Below are 23255 nucleotides of genomic sequence, written 5' to 3'. Positions count from 1 at the left end.
AACAATAAGCTATTTGGCTGGATGCAGTCTGGAGGACAGTGGATATACATCAAGACAACAGTGTGTGACTGTGGGACAGTGGACATAATACTTCATCAAGCCCTCCTGACCTGGACCACGTTTCAACTAAACAAGGTAGTTAATGCGGTCTCGGTCGGTCGGTCTCTCTCTCTCTCTCTCTCTCTCTCTCTCTCTCTCTCTCTCTCTCTCTCTCTCTCTCTCTCTCTCGCAGCTGTTGGTCTGGAGCGCATATTGTGTTATTAAAGGGACACTATGTAGTTTTGGTGACATCTATCGGTGAAACTGAATGTACCATAGACTTGTATTAACCCCCTCTCTCTCTCTCTCTCGCAGCTGTTGGTCTGGAGCGCATATTGTGTTATTAAAGGGACACTATGTAGTTTTGGTGACATCTATCGGTGAAACTGAATGTACCATAGACTTGTATTAACCCCCTCTCTCTCTCTCTCTCTCTCTCTCTCTCTCTCGCAGCTGTTGGTCTGGAGCGCATATTGTGTTATTAAAGGGACACTATGTAGTTTTGGTGACATCTATCGGTGAAACTGAATGTACCATAGACTTGTATTAACCCCAAAAATCGCGCTCGCGCGCTACGCGCGCTCGCATTGCATTTAATAATTCATGCCCTTTTATCATCACGGGCACCTGCCTTTCTAAAGTCCTGTGCACGTCCCTGCCTGTACTGTACCTCCCCTCCCCCCCTCCCCATGCTGCTGAATTTATCTTATCTTATGAATACAAGGTAATAATAAGGCTTACCTTGTAATTGCATTTCTCCATCTTTGTTGCTAACTAACTGCATCTGCTTTTGACGTTCAATTAACGTTCGCTAACGTAGAGAAACGTCAGACGTACTTCGAGATACGTCAGACGTACTTAGAGATACTTCCGTACTTTCCGCCAATCAGCGCGTGTTCTGTCAGCGGCAGAAATGTAGTGTGGCTGGCGGAAGTTGCCCGTGAGCGAACAATCTCCGGGGATGCAGCTGGACCCTATTGAAAAAAAGAGTTCTAAACAAAAACATGTAGCCCATTAAATCTAAGAATACTGGTGTTGTACATCATTTATGTCACAAGGGGGCAGACTTAACCTTTATAAGAGCCATAGGCCTTGGCTCAATCTCTCCTATAGGCTCTGAAGTGTCATCACATTTCCTTCGATCAGTCTGAGCACTTTGCCCAATGGAGGGTAATGTTGGGGGTTGGAAGTGATATCTTTGGTGTGTGTGTTTAGGTTAGAGCTAGGTAAGTCATCTCTTTAATAACCTCTGTCAATGAGTGAAGGGGAAAGCCAGGACATTATGGTCATATAGCCAGTGATATGACATGCCCATGAAAATTTGGGTATTGTATACTGTATATGTGTGTATTTTTAAAGCGCTTTACAATTTGTTCCTCACATTTTACCCATTCACTCACACATTTACACACCGATGATGGAGGAGCGGGGATCGAACCGGGAACTTCCGGATTACCAGACGACTGCTCTACCTCCTGAACCACTGTCGCCCCCATGTGTGTGTGTGTGTGTGTGTGTGTGTGTGTGTGTGTGTGTGTGTGTGTGTGTGTGTGTGCACACGTGGAGAATATGTTGAAACAAAGATTAAAGCTGAGGCTGATAGTTAACCCTTTCACTACCACAATACAGAAGGTTAACCCTTTACTATCACACTACATACGGTCTGTAGTGTGATAGTAAAGGGTTAACCTTCTGTAGTGTTGCGGTAGTGAAAGGGTTACAGTACAGCGTTACAGCAGAGACAGCCTGTTCAGCTGAGACGCTGAGGCCTGAACAGAACACAACACCTCCCCTCCCCCGTCTCCGTGTGCCAGTCCTATGTGCCCGTGGAAGTGAACTAAACAGAGTGACCTTCACCTTTGTCCAGAGGGAGAGAGGGAGTCATGTGTACATCTTGGAGAGATGGACATTGCGCTGAGGGTGTGTAAATAGACAAATACACACATGGAGTAGAATGTAATAGCAATGTCACCGTAACGTTTACCCAAACCCTGCAGAAATGACAGTAAGTACGGCTGGTATATTTCAGCTTTATCTGTTGAAGAGTATACTATGTCTGAAGACAGATTGTCACGTTTGGAGAGAATCAACGGGAACACTGCTGTTTTCTCCCACATGTAGGATTGTGGGACGTGACTTACGTGTATTGATAAGGGTCGTGAAAATACCTGTCGGGGTAAGAGACCTGCCACTTAAGGATAGCAGTCATAAACTATAGTCATAAACTATATGAAAAGGGGAAGAGACATGAAATTGGCTATTACAGTGTAGCAGAGTGAAGTTGTTATGCTAGAATCATGGACAGAAACTGTTATCTCTTATCTTAAATAAGTAGGCCAAGACGGAAACACTCTTATTTTGAAGGAACAAAGTGGACCGAGCTCACTCTAGTGTTGTGGAGGGGTGCCTTGGTTACTAGCTTATATTAAATTCCTCACATTGAGTTATTGATTCTCCAAACGAAATTCCTTTTTGGGTCTTTTATAATGGGTTTAGAGAAGATAGGATATCTTTCCATTGAATATTTGTTGTATTGTAAATACGTTCAACTAATGTACACAATGGTTTAGCCGGTTTGTCGACGAGAGACACGCCGGCGGAAGTGCTCGCCCTCTTTGAGTTTTGCCGAGCACGAGAGCACAGGTACATGCTTTCAGTTACCTAACATTGGATGTAATTGCTATGTATAACTTGTAAAATTGATTTATGTTTTGGTTTTGGTACTGAAATACCCTGTTGTGTAATGACATTAATTCGCCCTGTGTAAAACAGCCACAGTACGTTCGTGTACTAACTCATATTCTGTTAACAATGATAGGTGGACTAAACCACGGCAAGGATGGTAATTCACGCCATGTGTGTATGCTGTTTGTGGTTCGTTAACAGGTATGAACCGTTGTTTTTGTATTTCGGTTTAATTAATGCTTACACACTGCCTTTCATTTCATATTGTTTCATATGTTTTTACTGAAGTCGATTTGTACTGAGCTACATGTATTTAAGAGTAGCTAACAATGGCTGTAAATGTAGACGGCGCGCTGTTTTGAATGTGCGCGCGCTGGCTCTTTGAGTTTTGCCGAGCACGAGAGCACAGGTGGACTAAACCACGGCAAGGATGGTAATTCACGCCATGTGTGTATGCTGTTTGTGGTTCGTTAACAGGAAATAAACACCATCAACTGAGTACCGTTGTCCGTGTCTACGTCCACCTCACACCAGACACAACGCAGATTCGATCACGCTACAACTGGTGCCGAGACAAGCCGGATCAACTGGTCAGCGGTAGCCGACCACCGGTGTTGCTGGAGAGACGTGGAGGCTTCATGTGCGGCCTAGACGCGTGGATGCTGTTGGCGCGGCCTGGTCACGGGGACGCTGCATTCGCCGCCTGTTCCTGAGGTCTGTTCCTGAGGAGGCTGGAGAGCACTGAATCCTTTGAAAAAGATATAGTCTCTAATCAAGTTTATTGATTTCGAGTGTGTTTCCTAAAACACGCTGAAGAGTAACGGTAAAAGAACCATTTGATACTGAAAATGACTTTGAATGTAGGAAACACTCCTACAGGGAACTTGACTGTGGGGAGAGGGAGAGGGGTTCTCGATTACACACCGGTTATGCAGTCTACTCCGGGGAGTCCAGGTGGTTCAGGTTCCTCTAGTCCTGAAAGGAGGAGTGTAGAGGGTCACTTAGAGAGAAATGCCCAATCGTTACTTTTCACTCCGGTTGTTCCCTCACCTGGTGAAATTAACAACACTAGTGTTGAAACATCCCCCAGTCAAATGGCCAATTTGATAAAATCCATTGGGTCAGAAATAGGGGAAGCTATTAGAATGACGTTAATGCAGAACACAATCACGGGGATTTCACCTGTATTAGCTTCTCAAAATCCCCAACAGACGTTCCAACCTGACCAATGTGGGAATACTGTGATTGATGCATCCAAAATGAATCTTGTGTTACGTTCAGATGCAAATGCCCCACCCTATTTTAGAGGGGACAGCACAGATAAGTGCTCTGTTTTTGAGTGGGAGGAACTCATGAGGACGTATCTCAGAAAGAAAAATAACTGTACTGGAACTGAACAAGTTGAGGAGGTTATGAACAAGCTAATGGGGAGGGCCCGGGACGTTACCAAAGTATGGCTGCGTAGCAACTCAACTGTCAGTGAGGTGGGTGTTATTTTTAGCATTTTGAGACAACATTTTGGTGATATTATTCATTCAGAACTTCCATTAGCTGACTTTTATGCAGTCAAAGCATATGCAAGCGAGAATCCTCTTGACTATTGGATTAGGCTTAACAAAGCAGCAGAAGCCACAGAGCAGTGTCTTCTTAGTAAGGGGGAATCTCAGACTAGCCTGAGCAAGCATCTAGTTCTCATGTTCATCCGTAACTGCCCCGATAAGGAGTTGTCCTTAGTGTTCAAAAGTAAGCCATCTCGTGAGTGGACAGCAGGTGAGGTGCAGGGACATTTGGATGAATATTTGAGAGAACATAGAGCGAGTCGAGGTCGGTTGACACAACAAGTGGTCGCCATTGAGTCATCACAGGAGAGGGTGGTTGTTAATCACGAACAAAGCGCGTCACCTGTGGCTGGCAGTAGTCCAGCGCTAGAGCAGCTGACGCCTGTATCTGAGAATAACACAATGGATAGGGTTCTGAGAGTGTTAGAAATGGCGTTAGGCAACAACACTCAGTCTGTACAAAATGGTCCTTATGTACAAAATGGTCCTTATGTACAAAATGGCCCCCATAGACAGTTCCCCAGACCTTCTCAAGAATGTCAGGTTTGTGGCAGTTCGGAGCACAATACTAGGACGCATTGTAGGACGCACAGGCTGTGTTTCAAGTGTCTGAGTCCAGGGCATATTGGTATCTATTGTGGGCAGACCACTCCTAGACAGCCCCCTGGTCAGAGACAGGCTGGTCCTCCTCAGGAAAACTAGCCGGCCCTCGTTCAAAGGAGGACAATGTGGGCCCCTATGGTTTTTCCTCCAATTGCAATGATGATATCCAGTCTGTATATACGTCTGTTTGTGAAGCAGCACCCAAAGACAAGACAGTAATTATGCAGAATGTGACCAGAACATCCCAAAGTGACAGTTTATTTTTCACCACCGTATTAACAGGAGACAAGGTTGAGTTACAGGGGATGTTAGATAGCGGATCCATGGCTACTTCTCTGCGCGCTGATGTGGTTCCTCGGCTGAGGGAGGCAGGAGTAGTGACGGGTGATTTAATATCGACTACCAATGTTGTTCTTGTGGGGTGTGGTGGGAAACAAACTAGCCCGGTGGGAACGCGTGAGCTGAAACTTAAGCTTTACGGTTTTGAATACATAGTACCAGTCTTGATAGTGGAGGGTCAGGTAGATGAGCTCATTATAGGCACCAATGTGATGAAGCCCTTAATTAGACAGTTCAAATCCACGGGGGCCTACTGGCGCATACTGGGAAAAGCTGAGTCACCATGTCAGGACGAAAACAGTCAGTTTATCAGATTCATGGCCAATCTTGAGAGATGGAGGGGGGAGGAAATTCCTGACAAAGTGGGAACAGTCAAGTTGAAACAGGCCGTAACACTTGAACCGATGAGTGAGCATGTAGTGTGGGGTCGTCTCCCACCCAAGACAAAACTTTCTATGGGAAGTACTGTTATTGTTGAGCCCAGCGCCTCTCGTTGTGTGCACCGTAACATACTAGTTGGCAGGGTAGTTACACCTCTCTGGGGGGATGGGTGGCTTCCTGTCAAGATTATAAATCCGACTACCAAGGCTATCACCTTGAGAAGAAATGCAAAAGTGGCTGACGTGTACCCATGCATTGCATTAGAAGATTTTGACAGTGATACGGACACGTCAGTCCACCAGAATGCCGGTAGGGTGAGTAGTGGCAGCTCTCACGGCAGTCTGACAGCTAGGAGTTGTGCTAGCAACAATGTAGCTAGGGGGAATGATAGACTGGCTAGTCTCACCAGTCTGGAAAGATAGACTGACTGATCTAATTGAGAACTATGAGGATGTGTTTTCTAGACACCGGTTGGATTGTGGTGAGGCTAGTGGCTTCTGTCACCGTATCCGACTGACTGACGATCGGCCCTTTCGGTTACCTTACAGGAGGCTCTCCCCCGCCCATTACCAAAAGTTGAGAGAGACTCTGAACGAGATGGAGGACAGGGAGATAATTAGGAAGTCGAGTAGCGAGTATGCATCCCCCCTTGTTCTTTGTTGGAAAAAGAATGGGGAATTGAGACTGTGCACAGATTTCAGGTGGTTAAACGCTCGTACTGTGAAAGATGCACATCCATTACCTCATCAAGCAGATGTACTTGCAGCGTTGGGAGGCAATGCCTTTTTCAGTTCTATGGATTTGACATCCGGGTATTACAATGTCCCACTGAATGAGGATGATAAGAAATACACTGCGTTCTCCTCTCCTCTCGGTTTACATGAATATAACCGTATGCCCCAGGGGCTTTGTAACAGTCCAGCTACGTTCATGAGAATGATGCTCACAATCTTTGGTGATCAGAACTCACTGAGTCTTCTTTGTTACTTAGATGACCTTCTGGTCTTTGGCAAGTCGGAAGAAGAGAGCTTGCAGAGGCTGGAGATGGTATTTCAGCGTTTACGAGAACACAACCTGAAGTTGTCTCCATCTAAGTGTCAGTTTCTGAGAAAGTCACTGAAGTTTTTGGGACACATTGTTTCTCGGGAAGGGATAGCCACAGACCCCGATAAGGTGCAGGCGATAGTGGGTGTGACGGAGCGCGATATTATGGAGTCGGATGGGGTCACCCCGTCTGCCAATAAGATCCAGTCATTTTTAGGAATGGTGGTGTATTATCAACATTACATTGAGAACTGCTCTGTAGTTGCAAGACCACTGTTTCAGTTGACCACGGGTGTGAAAAAGCCACGGAGAGGCAAAGTAAAAAGCAAGAGAGCTGCCCCCCTTCGTAGGCTTAGTGCAGCAGACTGGACTGTGGAGTGTAGGGAGGCCTTTGAGGCGTTAAAAGCCGCATTGGGGGGACAAGCTCTGTTGGCTCACCCTGACTTTTCTCAGCCATTTTTATTGTCTGTAGATGCGTCCACTAGTGGACTGGGAGCTGTGCTTTCACAAGTGCAGGAAGGGTGTAGCACAGCCAGGCCCATAGCTTTTGCTAGTAAATCTTTGAATCATGCTCAGTCTAAATATCCCGCTCATAGGCTTGAGTTTCTCGCCATGAAATGGGCTATACACGACAAGTTTAGCCATTGGCTGCGAGGACATAAATTTACAGTGTGGACAGATAATAATCCACTTAAGTACATCCTCACAAAGCCAAAACTCGATGCATGCGAGCAGAGATGGGTGGCTAAGCTGGCACCTTTTGATTTTGACATTCAGTACATTCCTGGGCCTAAAAATACAGTAGCTGATGCACTGAGCAGGGAGCCGTTTACTAAGCCTAGGGTGATGCACAGGCTGACAAGGACCTCGTATGATGTCTTGTTGAGGGAGGCTAAGGGTTTGGAGGTGGATGACGTGCAAAACATGTTCCGTCTTACCTGTGAGGAACCAGAGGTGAGGAGGAAGGGCCTAGGGTTGTCCACTCAGAGTTCAGTTAAGGCCAGTGGTGAGGTGGGTAGTGACAGTGGGAGCATATCCCGTGAAGAGGTATCTGCTGTACTCCACACACATCGCTGTTGGGAGGATGGCGCCGCTATGAGAGCAGTCTCTCATGTGCAGCAGCTAGAAAGGTTGGTGTCCATGGGACAGAGCCCATTGCCTGTCCTCACTCATGAGGAATTGTACGACAAGCAGTGCCAAGACCCTGTTACTGGTAGAGTCAAATTCTTTGTAGATAGAAGCCGCCGCCCATCTCGAAGAGAGAGAGTTCATGAGTCGAAAGAAACAAACCGCACACTGAGACAGTGGGGAAAACTCACAACAAAATTAGGAGTGTTGTACCGTGTTTCAAAACACGTTGTGAGTAAGAAGAAGGTCTTTCAATATGTTGTACCGAGCGCTCTGAGAGGACAGGTGCTGAAAGGGGTACATGATGAGGCTGGTCACCAGGGCCAGCAGCGCACATTGTGGCTCACTAGACAACGTTTCTATTGGGACTCCATGGAAAAGGATGTCAAAGAATATGTGAGTCATTGTAAGAGATGTGTACTGAGCAAAGCACCTGAGCCGGAGGCTAGGGCTCCGCTGGTATCTATAGTCACCACTGCACCACTGGAGTTGGTGTGTATTGACTTTTGGTCGGCTGAGGATGCCAATAATAAGTCCATTGATGTGCTTGTTATAACTGACCATTTTACCAAACTAGCGTGTGCTTATCCGTGTCCCAATCAATCTGCAAAGACGGTGGCCAGAGTGCTCTGGAATAATTTTTTTTCTGTTTATGGTTTTGCAGCCTGCATTCATAGCGACAGAGGAGCTAATTTTGAGAGTGCACTCATAGCAGAAATGCTTCAGATGGCAGGGGTTGAAAAATCCCATACTACGCCATACCATCCTATGGGAAATGGACAGGCAGAACGTCTAAACCGCACTTTAGGTAGTATGATCCGTGCTTTGCCACCTCGTTCCAAGGTGAAATGGCCTCAGATGTTGAACACTTTGACGTTTGCTTATAATTGCACAGTGCATGAGACCACAGGGGTCCCACCCTTCTTTTTGATGTTTGGTCGCACTCCAAGATTACCTGTCGATGTCATGTTTCAGAGTGTCCTTTTGGATGGAGATACAGTGGATGTGGATAAGTATGTCCAGTCACTGGGAAAGGATCTGAGGGAAGCGATGGCACTTGCTCAAAAGCATGCTGAGAAGCAACAGACCAGGCAAGCTGAGGTGTATAACAGACAGTTAAAGGGACATGCGGTAGAGAAGGGGGATCGGGTCTTACTGGCAAATAAGGGGGAGCGAGGCAAGAAAAAGCTAGCTGACCGCTGGGAGAGTGCCGTCTATACTGTAGTGTGTAAAAACAGTGGGCTGAACATATACAGTATCCGTCATCCTGTCACAGGGAGGATTAAGACTGTTCATAGGAATTTGATTATGCCCGTCAATTTCCTGCCTCTGCCGTCATGGGACGAGCCAGAGATTGAGGTGTCTATTCCTGGCACTGTTCCGAGTGAGGAAATGACAGATGATTCTGATCAGGATGAGCTGAGAACTGCCCGGTGGGTTGCTCATCTTCCTGAGTCCAGTGTGGAGGGGGTAGTAGATACCATGACAGGGATGGGTGTATCAGAGCCAGCAGAGGAGCAGGTGGGGAGCATGAGTAGTGGTCAACATCATAGAATTACACTTGAGACACATAATGGTGAGGAGCGGGAGTGTAAACTGAAGAAACCACGCCACTTTTGGATGGAGGGACCAGATGCAGATGTTGAATCAGAGGAGTCATACTCTGTAATTGTTTATCAGGATAGTGATCAGTCGTCAGACACGACAACTGTGGAATCATTTACTGGAGACATGATGGCTTCGGAGGAGGCCCCTTGTAGTGCATCCTTATTTGTACCAGTGAGTGAACCTGAATCGGCCATTGTCACTGTCACACCGAGTGTAGTTGAGGTACCTCAAGGGGTTTACACTAGGCGGGGGAGGCTCATCAGGCCAGTTAACAGGCTCATTCAGACGATGGCTGTACAAAGAGTCAGGGCTCTGCTGTCATCCTAAAAGATGACATAATTTTTTTTTGTTTTCTTTTGAGTAATTCTTTTTATTACTAGAATTTTTTTTCTTTTCTTTCATTGATTTTGCTGTTTGATTTTCTTTGAGTCATACTGGTGGTTACGGTTGTCTATTGCATTAGACATGATTTGGTAATTTTGGTGTATTTCATGGTATAAATATGTACATGGCATGTTTTTTTGCCTGTGGTTAGATGAGGGATTAGCTACCATTTATTTTTCCTGATCCTTTATCGGATAGCTTTTGAGCTGGTCAACCTATTTTCTAGGTTTGGAATTAAGGGAATACACCGGGTTACATGTGACGCGTTGATTCATTGTAATTTTTCTTTTTTATTTTCTATTTCTTTGGTGTATACTTACGCTGTTGAGTTGGTTGAAGGGAACATTATCCATGATCTGGCATAAAACAGTAGGGGAGAATGTAGCAGAGTGAAGTTGTTATGCTAGAATCATGGACAGAAACTGTTATCTCTTATCTTAAATAAGTAGGCCAAGACGGAAACACTCTTATTTTGAAGGAACAAAGTGGACCGAGCTCACTCTAGTGTTGTGGAGGGGTGCCTTGGTTACTAGCTTATATTAAATTCCTCACATTGAGTTATTGATTCTCCAAACGAAATTCCTTTTTGGGTCTTTTATAATGGGTTTAGAGAAGATAGGATATCTTTCCATTGAATATTTGTTGTATTGTAAATACGTTCAACTAATGTACACAATGGTTTAGCCGGTTTGTCGACGAGAGACACGCCGGCGGAAGTGCTCGCCCTCTTTGAGTTTTGCCGAGCACGAGAGCACAGGTACATGCTTTCAGTTACCTAACATTGGATTTAATTGCTATGTATAACTTGTAAAATTGATTTATGTTTTGGTTTTGGTACTGAAATACCCCGTTCGTGTACTAACTCATATTCTGTTAACAATGATAGGTGGACTAAACCACGGCAAGGATGGTAATTCACGCCATGTGTGTATGCTGTTTGTGGTTCGTTAACAGGAAATAAACACCATCAACTGAGTACCGTTGTCCGTGTCTACGTCCACCTCACACCAGACACAACGCAGATTCGATCACGCTACAGCACATACGTGTGTACATGCATAATGTGTGTAATGACCAAGTACGATGAAGTGAGTTTTTCCCAATAAACTCTCTGTATATGAAAGATAGCAGCAAAATAAATGAGTGGATTTGATCAAATCTAAAAAAAATAAAAATAAAAACATATTATACTCTGAAAAATATAAAGCATAAAGGAGATACGTGGTTCAAGGACTGACTCACAAATACTTCCCAGTTGCAGTGAGACACTTGTGGTCTCCATGGTGACAGTGGGACAGGCTCCCAGTCTGGATGAAACTCCTGGGGCAGATCCGGGGGAAAGTGTCAACAGTGTCCTCTGTGGTTGAATCACTGCGTTGTACAATCAGTCCCCCCCCCCCCCACACACACACACACCCGCAACTTTTTTAAAGAAATGTACTAAAATAGAACGCATTGAGGTTTATTCGCTCAATGAGAGGACATACTGTACAATGCAATGTAAATATAGGAGAAAGGAATATGTGTGTCCTTCACATATCGCTTTGTGTTTCTGGGGCCCCGACCGAGGACATGCGGTGTTGGATCTGGTGCAGTTTGCACACATGACATGTTTAAAATGATAGCAGTGTGAACGTTTACCAAGAAAGACAGGAGAGACGTTAGAGTCAACACACATGGATCAAACACGGCGGAGCGGCAGAAAGAAATAAAAAAAAGAAATTGGAAAAACATACTAAGGAACTTATCTCAAGCGTTTTCAAAAGTGGGCTCCCTACTAAGATAAGATCAGAGATTCCTTTATTGATCCCCTTGTTCAGGCATCATAGCAGCAGGGGGGGGGGGGGGGTACAGTCACATGGTCGTAGTAGAAGACACGATACAGGTAATAAAATGATAGTACAGTAGAAAAGTACAAACAGGCAGTGTAAACAATATAACCCAAGACCCCTACGCTCTGCATCTTCTGGCCGCCTCAGACCCACTCCTCCTATCCGAGCTCCGGGAGGGTCATCAAGGAGAAGTCGCCTATTCTCAGTCCTTGCCCCACAATGGTGGAATGAACTACCCACCCCAGTTAGGACAGCCGAAACACGTCCAATCTTTCGCCGTCGACTAAAGACGCACTTCTTCAACCATTATCTGAAATAAAATAAAAAAGATATCTAACCCTAACTAACCTTACTGTCATGCACTTGTCCTAATAAACTAACCTACACTGTTAACATTGTTACTCAGCTGATAGAGTTGTGCCCTTCCTTCCTGATGACTTATTGTCGTACAGAACTTGTAAGTCGCTTTGGATAAAAGCGTTTCAGCTAAATGACTAAATGTAAATGTAAAAATGTAAATAACAGTATAATTAACTCTGAGTATACTCATATGAGCAAGTAGGCCGTGTGATCGAGGTGCAGGTGAGGGTCTGTCTGCCCCGTCAGTTATATGATGCATTACAATAAAAATGCTTACAATAGACACTAGAATCTAAATATATACTCTACAGTATACACAGGTGCAGTATGCATAAGGTACTGTACGTGTGGCGTGATATACGTCACATGTTCTATACGCTGTGGTCCGTTTAGGTGGGAGTCAGACACACTCTGTGATCAGACGGTCCTGGTAGTTCTGGAGTTCTGCTGCCCCCCCCCCCCCCACTGTGAGGACGGTGCTAACAGCCCCCCCCCCCCCCCCACTGTGAGGACGGTGCTAACAGCCCCCCCCCCCCCCCCCCCCACTGTGAGGACGGTGCTAACAGCCCCCCCCCCCCCCCCCCCCCACTGTGAGGACGGTGCTAACAGCCCCCCCCCCCCCACTGTGAGGATGGTGCTAACAGCCCCCCCCCCACTGTGAGGACGGTGCCCCCCCCCCCCCCCCCCCCCACCTCGTCTGAACTCCATTGAACCTGAGCGCCTGCAGCAGGAACTAGGTCCAGACTATAAGTCCAGGTTCTACAACCTGGTTAGACCGGTTCAACAGCTACAGGTCCAGGTTCTACAACCTGGTTAGACCGGTTCAACAGCGCTACAGATCCAGGTTCTACAACCTGGTTAGACCGGTTCAACAGCTACAGATCCAGGTTCTACAACCTGGTTAGACCGGTTCAACAGCTACAGATCCAGGTTCTACAACCTGGTTAGACCGGTTCAACAGCTACAGATCCAGGTTCTACAACCTGGTTAGACCGGTTCAACAGCTACAGATCCAGGTTCTACAACCTGGTTAGACCGGTTCAACAGCTACAGGTCCAGGTTCTACAACCTGGTTAGACCGGTTCAACAGCTACAGGTCCAGGTTCTACAACCTGGTTAGACCGGTTCAACAGCGCTACAGATCCAGGTTCTACAACCTGGTTAGACCGGTTCAACAGCGCTACAGATCCAGGTTCTACAACCTGGTTAGACCGGTTCAACAGCTACAGATCCAGGTTCTACAACCTGGTTAGACCGGTTCAACAGCTACAGGTCCAGGTTCTACAACCTGGTTAGACCGGTTCAACAGCGCTACAGATCCAGGTTCTACAACCTGGTTAGACCGGTTCAACAGCGCTACAGATCCAGGTTCTACAACCTGGTTAGACCGGTTCAACAGCGCTACAGATCCAGGTTCTACAACCTGGTTAGACCGGTTCAACAGCGCTACAGATCCAGGTTCTACAACCTGGTTAGACCGGTTCAACAGCGCTACAGATCCAGGTTCTACAACCTGGTTAGACCGGTTCAACAGCGCTACAGATCCAGGTTCTACAACCTGGTTAGACCGGTTCAACAGCTACAGATCCAGGTTCTACAACCTGGTTAGACCGGTTCAACAGCGCTACAGATCCAGGTTCTACAACCTGGTTAGACCGGTTCAACAGCTACAGATCCAGGTTCTACAACCTGGTTAGACCGGTTCAACAGCTACAGGTCCAGGTTCTACAACCTGGTTAGACCGGTTCAACAGCGCTACAGATCCAGGTTCTACAACCTGGTTAGACCGGTTCAACAGCGCTACAGATCCAGGTTCTACAACCTGGTTAGACCGGTTCAACAGCTACAGGTCCAGGTTCTACAACCTGGTTAGACCGGTTCAACAGCTACAGATCCAGGTTCTACAACCTGGTTAGACCGGTTCAACAGCGCTACAGATCCAGCGTCTTGGTGCGATCCTTTCTCATCGCACACGGTAGGCTCACGCCTTAGTTCTGGTTTCAAGTTCAAGTTTTGTTTTATTTGTCACATATAAGGTACATACAACATGTACGTTACAGTGAAACGCTTGGTTCTGTATGAGCCCCCTGAGATTGTGCTCCGTACAGTAAAAAGTTAAAAAAAATAAAGGCCAAACGCATTTGTATATAAAAACATAGAACATAGTTTAACATCTGTGCTTCCACAGAGATCAGTTTATAAAGAGACACACATGTGTACACACAAGCGTCTGACCAGAAAGTGACCCAGAGCTTTTGGTCGGACACACATTAAATACATCATTGAAATGACGTACATTAGACACCAGATATGACAGAAAGGTAAACAAGAATTATGCCCCAGTTAGAATGAATAACAAGATGGGCTCAAGAGCCTTTGTTATGTCTTAACTGGAGAGAAGGCCATGGTCACATGTCCTCAACTTGGTTCGTTGTTAAAGAGACACACAGACTGTAGCCTATAGTGTCTGAGCTCAGTTCACTGGTTGATCATATTAACTAGTCAAAGCTGAACAGAGATTTAACACAGATGGACATAGATAACCTTTCCGTCACATTGTACCTATTTACTAATCTAAATGTGGTAACATCAAGTTATTATCTAGATATCCTATTAACAACTGTAATCATGGGTTTTACATGTGTTCATTGCATTATCATTTCATATATATATATATAACTTTGCTCATGAAATGAGAATTACTGCAGATGTACTTTGACACTAATGCCCAGCAATGAAGTCAGGTTCTTTCACCAGCCTTCAAACAAATCAGTCAATCAAATCAGTGAAAGATGAGAGAGAGAGAGAGAGAGAGAGAGAGAGAGAGAGAGAGAGAGAGAGAGAGAGAGAGAGAGAGAGAGAGAGAGAGAGAGAGAGAGAGAGAGGAGAAAGAGGGAGTGTGAGAGAAAGAGAAAGCAAGAGAGGAGAGAATGAGAGTAAATGAGAGAGAGAGAGAGAGAAAGTGTGTGTGTGTCTTTCACAACATTGAAGAAATGTGTGTGAGAGAGAGAGAGAGAGAGAAATAAAGTGTTTTATTCAGTATGTTTACCATTTTCTCTATGTCTCTCTTTGTGCTTATTAGTTTTAGTGGGGTTTCCTTGACAAAGTAAGCTAATTAGAGGTAGTTGATGACGATAGTCCTGAACTATGTAAAAAAAAAAAACATCTTCTAATGAATCACAGTAAAATAGACACTGTCTCTTTAAAGCGACTCCTCCCCTGAACAGCTAGAACCAGGAAGCACCTCCCACCCCGTGCTGGACCTGGAGACGTGGTCTGTGATGTCTGCACTGGGAGAAAGCAGAAAGCCCTCAAGTCCTGCCTGGTATGTCTGGCTTCTTACTGTGAAACTCACCTCCAGCCTCACTATCAATCTGATACCTTTAAGAAACACAAGCTGGTCAAACCCTCCACACGGCTTCAGGAGAACATCTGCTCTCGTCATGATGAAGCTATGAAGATGTTCTGTCGTACTGATCAGCAGTGCATCTGTTATTTGTGTTCCATGGATGAACATAAAGGCCATGATACAGTCTCAGCTGCAGCAGAAAGGACGGAGAGACAGAAAGAGCTTGGCATGAGTCAGCAGAAAGTCCACCAGAGAGTCCAGGAGAGACAGAAGCGACTCAAAGAGGCCAAACAGGCTGTTGATTCTCTCAATCGCTCTGCTGATAAAGCAGTGAAGGACAGTGGGAGAGTCTTTACTGAGCTGATACGCTCCTTGGAGACGAGGCGCTCTGAGCTGAAGAAGGTCATCAGAGCCCAACAGAGGACCACAGTGACTCAGGCTGAAGAAGTGCAGAAGAGACTGGAGCAGGAGATAGCGGACCTGAGGAGGAGAGCCACTGAGCTGGAGCAGCTCTCACACACAGAGGACCACATCCACTTTCTACAGAGTTACCCCCCCCTTTCCAGTCCCAGTGAGTCTACAGACTCACCCAGCATCAGTGTCCTTCTTCCTCTCCTGTACTTTGCAGATGTGACTGAGGTCGTGTCTGAGCTGAGAGACAAACTAGAGGACGTTCTGAATGAGCAGTGGCCCAGAATCTCAACAACAGTGAATGCAGTTATTAATGTTTTACTGCCACCAGAGCCCAAGACCAGAGCTGACTTCTTACAATATTCCTCTCAGATCACACTGGACCCAAACACAACACACAGAAAACTGTCTTTGTCTGAGGGGAACAGAAAAGCAACACGGATGCAGCAAGACCAGTCATATCCTAATCACCCAGAAAGATTTATTGAAATTGAAATGTGTTGTCAGGTTCTGGGTAGAGAAGGTCTGACTGGACGCTGTTACTGGGAGGTGGAGTGGAGTGGAGGGGTTTCTGTAGCAGCCTCCTACAAAGACATTAGTAGAACAGGCACTGGGGACTGTGTATTATTTGGATTCAATTCCAAATCCTGGGCTTTATTTTGCACACAAAGTGATTACCTCTTCAGACACAATAACAAGGCCATAACAGTACCGGCCCCCCAGAATAGGAGTGTACCTGGATCACAGGGCAGGTACTCTGTACTTCTACAGCGTCTCTGACACCATGACCCTCCTGCACAGAGTCAACACCACATTCACTCAGCCTCTCTATCCTGGATTTGGGCTTTTTTTATGCTCTGGGGAGGCTGAGTTCTGTGAGCTGAAGTAGAGATCAGTGACATTCACAGCTCCTCTACCCAGGGTTTGGGGTTTAAATTGATCTTGAAGATGCTGAGTTGTGAAAGATGAGGTAATTAGGAGTTACATTCACGCAGTCACTCTATCATTGTTCTGAGCGACAGACACACACACACACAGACACACACACACACTCACTATGTTTTGCTTTGTTTCTAGTTTCTAGCCTACCGGGGTAAAGTTTGTTTGATTAGATCTTTGCATATTCACATATTTGATTCCTATCTTCACCTCTGTTCCTTTGCATGTGGGGGACAAATCTTTATTTTCATACTCAGGGTAGGTTGGACCACAATATGCAACCATTTTATTTGTATTTTATCACCTTTGGTTATTTTGGTCATTACTGTGGGATTTGGGTCTGTCTCTCCTCTCTCTGTTCCAGGGGGGGTTGGTAACAATGTGGGGGCCGGACCTCCATGGGGAGGTGGATTCAGCCTATAACCTTCTCCCTCACCTCTTATCTCTGGGCAGCCGGGACACTTCATACAGGACACTCTTCTATCTTCAAGGCCTTCGGTTGAACCCACAGCCAGGATGTGTGGGGCATGGGTCAGTCGTAAATGCAACTATTTAGTTTCAGAACAGACCCACCTGCGTTAGAGAGAGAGAGAGAGAGAGAGTTGTTCTTCTGGTGGCAGACTTTCAGGGAGACAGACCTAGACAGGAGCTGGTTTAGGAAGAATGACCATTCATTGAATATTGTGCATTTTGTCTTTTGTTCTTGTGTTCTTACTAAATAAACGTGGACATCTAAACCCAGAAGGACCCGTGTGGATATTTGCTTGAAACTTGCCGTTTCACCGACTGAACCTCAATATAGAACTTTGAACAAAACGCAAAGGAATTGACTTGAACTCACTATTTCCATGTGCTACACGAGAAATGCAGTTAAAATCTAACATTTCCATTGTACAGTGATACAGGTATAAAGACAGTATGGTAGTAAGTCATACTGGCCAGCAGCGTAACTAGTAAGAGTAGGTAAGGGATATGTACAGATATATATATATATATATATATATACAGATATGTAAAGAAGACTTTTGTCTAGTTTACATCAGGGTCCTCCATTTTCAATCCATTCCATTTATGACATACAAGACATACAAATATACAGTAGTGTAAGAAAAAGAGATCATAGAAAAATATATACATCCGAAGAGGAAGAAACTACATTGGAGGGGGTTGAGTATATAGTCTGTTGTACTCCAATATTGTACAAATGTAAACGAAACAAAAAAAAATAACATTTACAGCCAAGAATACAAATACAATGACCTATTGTCTACTATGTCTGGTGTTAATCCTTGTATCGAGAGCTCAGTCAATCAACTACAGAATGAAAATGTACCTCCATTCTTAGGCTTCTTCTTATTTTTGGTGGTGGGCCATGTGTTTACATTTGGATCACTGATTGCTAGTGTCGGCCAATAACGAATTAACAAATTATTTTGAATGAATACATTTTAAATTAAATTCGGTGTGTACCGATCAGTCTGAGTTCCCTAAAATGAGTCGTGCTGCCTGTTATTATTCTCATGACTTCCCTCTCCTCAGCCCACTCACTCAGGTCCAGTCATAAGTGTGTGAATGGAGGGAGGTAGTCATGTCTGGCTGCTATGCCATTGAGTCAAACTGAAGCCAAGGCTTCACTCAATTGGATTCAGGAGGAGTCTCTGGGAGCTCAATCTGAGGGGAATTCTTTTTTTAAAACCCCCAAAACTCAAAAGACTAAGTTACATACATTTACTTGAAATGAACTAGTCAATAAGAATACTCTGACTGCTCTGCACTACTGATTGGTCTTTTAAAGGGCTATACGGGTAACAAAAACAGGTGCACCATAACAACACCATACAGGGATGATCCCTCTCATAGATTAAAGGCAGTGGTGGAAGAAGTACACAGTTCCTTTACTTAAGTAAACGTAGAAATACCCAGATAAACGAGTACTCTGGTAAAAGGAAAAGTCCTCCATTCAAATTCTACTTAAGTAAAAGTAGAGATGTATTTTCTATTGAATGTACTTAAGTATCTAAAGTAAAAGTACACATTCTACATGACGTTTGTGTATTCCAGTGCTTGGGAGCATTCAAGCCTTGATCCATTGACCTCTACAGGTTATGTTAAAGTGGGATGTGGTCCAGTTATGCTGCTCTGATTAAAGGTGATGTTAAAGTGGTATGTGGTCCAGTTATGCTGCTCTGATGAAAGGTTATGTTAAAGTGGGATTGATTGATTGATTGATTGAAAAGTTTATTAACAGATTGCAGAATGGGTACAGTACAGTACATCTCAATACATACAATTGTTAAGGGGATGCAGACCAGAGAAAGACTTTCGTCTTGTTTCCACCAGGGTCCCCCATTTTCAATTCATCATAACATATATGACATACATGACATACAGATAGACAGTACTGCTACATCTATACATTTATGACATATCAGATTTGCAAATACAGTACTGTTTGTGATACAAAAGTGTCCAGAAAAGGAGTGTATATACATTTGGCGTAGAAACTGTACATTGGAGGAGGTTGGTGGGGTGGGGTTGGGTGGGTTGGGTGAGGGCTGTACATTGGAGGTGGGGGGGGGGGGGGGGGGGGGGGGGGTTGGGTAGGGGACACACACATTTTACACTGTACATTGGAATGTTGACAAAGCCTTACTTGGTCATTTACTGTACAACTAGGTTAGGACATTTGTAGGGGCCAGTTTCGAATTGCAGTCTCACGTAGGTGTTTTTTGAGAGTGTTTTTGAAGGTGGGTAGTGATTCACATTCCTTTACAGCTTTAGGCAGGGCGTTCCACATTGATGTGGTCCAGTTATGCTGCTCTGATTAAAGGTGATGTTAAAGTGGTATGTGGTCCAGTTATGCTGCTCTGATTAAAGGTTATGTTAAAGTGGGATGTGGTCCAGTTATGCTGCTCTAATTAAAGGTTATGTTAAAGTGGGATGTGGTCCAGTTATGCTGCTCTGATTAAAGGTTATGTTAAAGTGGTATGTGGTCCAGTTATGCTGCTCTGATTAAAGGTTATGTTAAAGTGGTATGTGGTCCAGTTATGCTGCTCTGATTAAAGGTTATGTTAAAGTGGTATGTGGTCCAGTTATGCTGCTCTGATTAAAGGTTATGTTAAAGTGGTATGTGGTCCAGCTATGCTGCTCTGATTAAAGGTTATTAAAGCGGTAGTATGTGGTCCAGTTATGCTGCTCTGATTATGTCCTCTTGAAGTTGTCAGGCTTCAAACATTTTGCCATGTTTTCTATGCAAAATCTTATATATTTCCTTTGAAATGTAGGCGAGTCAAAGCATAAAGTTCCCTAAAATGAAAATAGTCACGTCAAGTACAAGTAGCTTGAAATTGTACTTAAGTACAGTACTTGAGTCGAAATACTTATAGTTACTTACTTTCCACCACTGATTATAATGTATTTTGCATGCATTGACATTGAAAGGTTGCGGATGATTAACTCCAAACAAAGAGGCGTGCCAATGTGCCAAAAAAAGAGTTCTAAACAAAAACATGTAGCCCATTTCTCTAAGGATACTGGTGTTGTACATCATTTATGTCACAAGGGGGCAGACTTAACCTTTATAAGAGCCATAGGCCTTGGCTCAATCTCTCCTATAGGCTCTGAAGTGTCATCACATTTCTTTGGATCAGTCTGAGCACTTTGCCCAATGAAGGATAATGTTGGGGGTTGGAAGTGATATCTTTGGTGTGTGTGTTTAGGTTAGAGCTAGGTAAGTCATCTCTTTAAATAAACTCTGTCAATGAGTGAAGGGGAAAGCCAGGACATTATGGTCATATAGCCAGTGACATGCCCATGAAAATTTGGGTATTGTATACTGTATATGTGTGTATTTTTAACACGCTTTACAATTTGTTCCTCACATTTTACCCATTCACTCACACATTTACACACCGATGGTGGAGGAGCGGTGATCGAACCGGGAACCTCCGGATTACCAGACGACTGCTCTACCTCCTGATCCACTGTCGCCCCCATGTGTATGTGTGTGTGTGTGTGTGTGTGTGCACACGTGGAGAATAGGTTGAAACAAAGATTAAAGCTGAGGGTCTGTAGTGTGATAGTAAAGGGTTAACCTTCTGTAGTGTGTGGTAGTGAAAGGGTTAACCCTTTGTCGTGTGGCAGTGAAAGGGTTAACCTTCTGTATTGTCGCAGTGAAAGGGTTAACCTTCTGTAGTGTGGTAGTGAAAGGGTTACAGTACAGCGTTACAGCAGAGACAGCCTGTTCAGCTGAGACGCTGAGGCCTGAACAGAACACAACACCTCCCCTCCCCCGTCTCCGTGTGCCAGTCCTATGTGCCCGTGGAAGTGAACTAAACAGAGTGACCTTCACCTTTGTCCAGAGGGAGAGAGGGAGTCATGTGTACATCTTGGAGAGATGGACATTGCGCTGAGGGTGTGTAAATAGACAAATACACACATGGAGTAGAATGTAATAGCAATGTCACCTTAACGTTTACCCAAACCCTGCAGAAATGACAGTAAGTACGGCTGGTATATTTCAGCTTTATCTGTTGAAGAGTATACTATGTCTGAAGACAGATTGTCACGTTTGGAGAGAATCAACAGGAACACTGCTGTTTTCTCCCACATGTAGGAATGTGGGACGTGACTTACGTGTATTGATAAGGGCCGTGAAAATACCTGTCGGGGTAAGAGACCTGCCACTTAAGGATAGCAGTCATAAACTATAGTCATAAACTATATGAAAAGGGGAAGAGACATGAAATTGGCTATTACAGCACATACGTGTATACATGCATAATGTGTGTAATGACCAAGTACGATGAAGTGAGTTTTTCCCAATAAACTCTCTGTATATGAAAGATAGCAGCAAAATAAATGAGTGGATTTGATCAAATCTAAAAAATAATTATAAAAAAAACAGATATTAAACACTCATATTATACACTCCTAAACGTTTGTACCAACAGATGGCGACATAGAGATTGATTGATTGATTGATTGATTGATTGAAAACTTTATTAACAGATTGTAGAATGGGTACAGTACGCGTGTTCCTGTCTCGCAACGTCTTTCATTTCCGGGGTTGCCCTGATTGGCCGTGACGGCCACGTGACAGGCCGCGGCCACGCCCCGCGGCAGAGGCCGCTGTGTTGACGCTCGGCTGCTGTGTTTCCCTGCAGCAATGTTGTCGCGCCGCGGTAACTATGTAGTCAGTTAGTTCTGTGTTCCGTGTTGCAATAAACGTTCAACGATGTCAACAAAACGGTATCTTATTACCGCTTTCCTCCCGACGACAAAGAGAAGAGAAGGTGGCTGAAGCCCGACAAAGAGAAGAGAAGGTGGCTGAAGCCTGAAGTTGATACAGTAAGTTTGATCGCGGTCTCGTGACGACCAGAATACAAAACATTACCTGTTGTTATTGTTAAGTCGCTATCTTGTGATAGTAACATGGTCGTGGTGTGAATTACCTCTAAATTAAAGTATTTTTGGATGACACAACACAGTAATAAGAAGGTTGGCAAGTGTATGATGGCATCTTGGCATGTACAATAATGCTGTGTATACCCTAATTATATTTATTCTTAATGTAGCCTACTGTATATCACTGATTCTTGAGAGTCGGGACAAAACACCGTTTAAATATTATATTTTGAGAATGCACACTATATTAATTAGAGTTATATATTCATGTAGAGAAAGGTCTGAGCTATTTAACCATGTAAAGGTGCGGGCTCTACATAGAAAAACATTTTCAACAAATTCACATGTTTCCCTTTGAAACTTGATTTGTGTTAACTCCGTCAGACACACAAAAAAGTATATAATTCTAATTATTCCAGTCCAACAAGAATCTAAAGTTCTGAAGTATGTTGTAATAGTGTTTAGTTACTCTGGTATGCAATAAAATATAATATATAAACCTCAGGTGTAATTTCACACTATTCTGAAAACCCAGAGTTAGAAATATTAGCAAAAAAAAAAACGTTGTTTTTAATTTTGATATGATAAAAAAAAGATCATTAAGTAAATAAGACACAAGAGGATGAAGATCTAATGCTCCTTTATTACTTAAACAACATAAACTGAAGAAGGAATTTGTATTTTCCCCAAGATTAACAAAAATAAATATCTGACGGTGTTGACAATGATCTGACGGTGTTGACGAGAAACTGACGGAGTTGACAAAATTGGATTTGCATCTCTGCTCAATTTTTTAAACAGATGGAAGTGACAATAATAAGAACTAATAACTCCTTGTCTTATACTGAACATTTTGTTAACTCAATTGTAATAAACAACAAACTTTACATACTGTTTCCAACTATTACAAAATGCACCGTTTCCAACAACAAAAACAGTAATGGAGAACAGGACCCCTTCTTCTCGTCCCTGTTTTCATCTACCTCCTCTCTACACCACTTCCTGATCTCCACTTTCTCACCCACTTCTCCTCTTCCTTTCCTTCTGCATTTCTGATTAGTTTCACTATGATGTCTTGAACTGGGCAGAAACAGACATCCTTCTTGCCACATTTGGGCTGAACCACATTTCTGTTGGACCATGGGGATGCAGAAATTCCACTTTCACATCTTGTTGCTCATTATCCAC

At 44.2% G+C, this 23255-nt stretch overlaps 1 pseudogene across 1 annotated transcript in view; it reads left to right on the top strand.

The window, feature by feature from the left end:
* The window catches only part of LOC311238877 (E3 ubiquitin/ISG15 ligase TRIM25-like), a 24739-nt pseudogene extending 7628 nt beyond the window's left edge, over positions 1 to 17111 (top strand). The window contains exons 2-3 of the transcript in view: positions 15190 to 15503; positions 15534 to 17111. The product of the transcript in view is annotated as an E3 ubiquitin/ISG15 ligase TRIM25-like (transcript). The remainder of the gene's footprint in view (positions 1 to 15189; positions 15504 to 15533) is intronic.
* Positions 17112 to 23255: the final 6144 nt, after the last annotated feature.

Source organism: Notolepis coatsorum, assembly GCF_963971535.1.
Source record: "Notolepis coatsorum genome assembly, chromosome: 13".
Classification (NCBI taxonomy): domain Eukaryota; kingdom Metazoa; phylum Chordata; class Actinopteri; order Aulopiformes; family Paralepididae; genus Notolepis; species Notolepis coatsorum.
The sequence above is the reverse complement of the archived record's forward strand: the minus strand, read 5'-3'. Positions and strand labels throughout refer to the sequence as shown.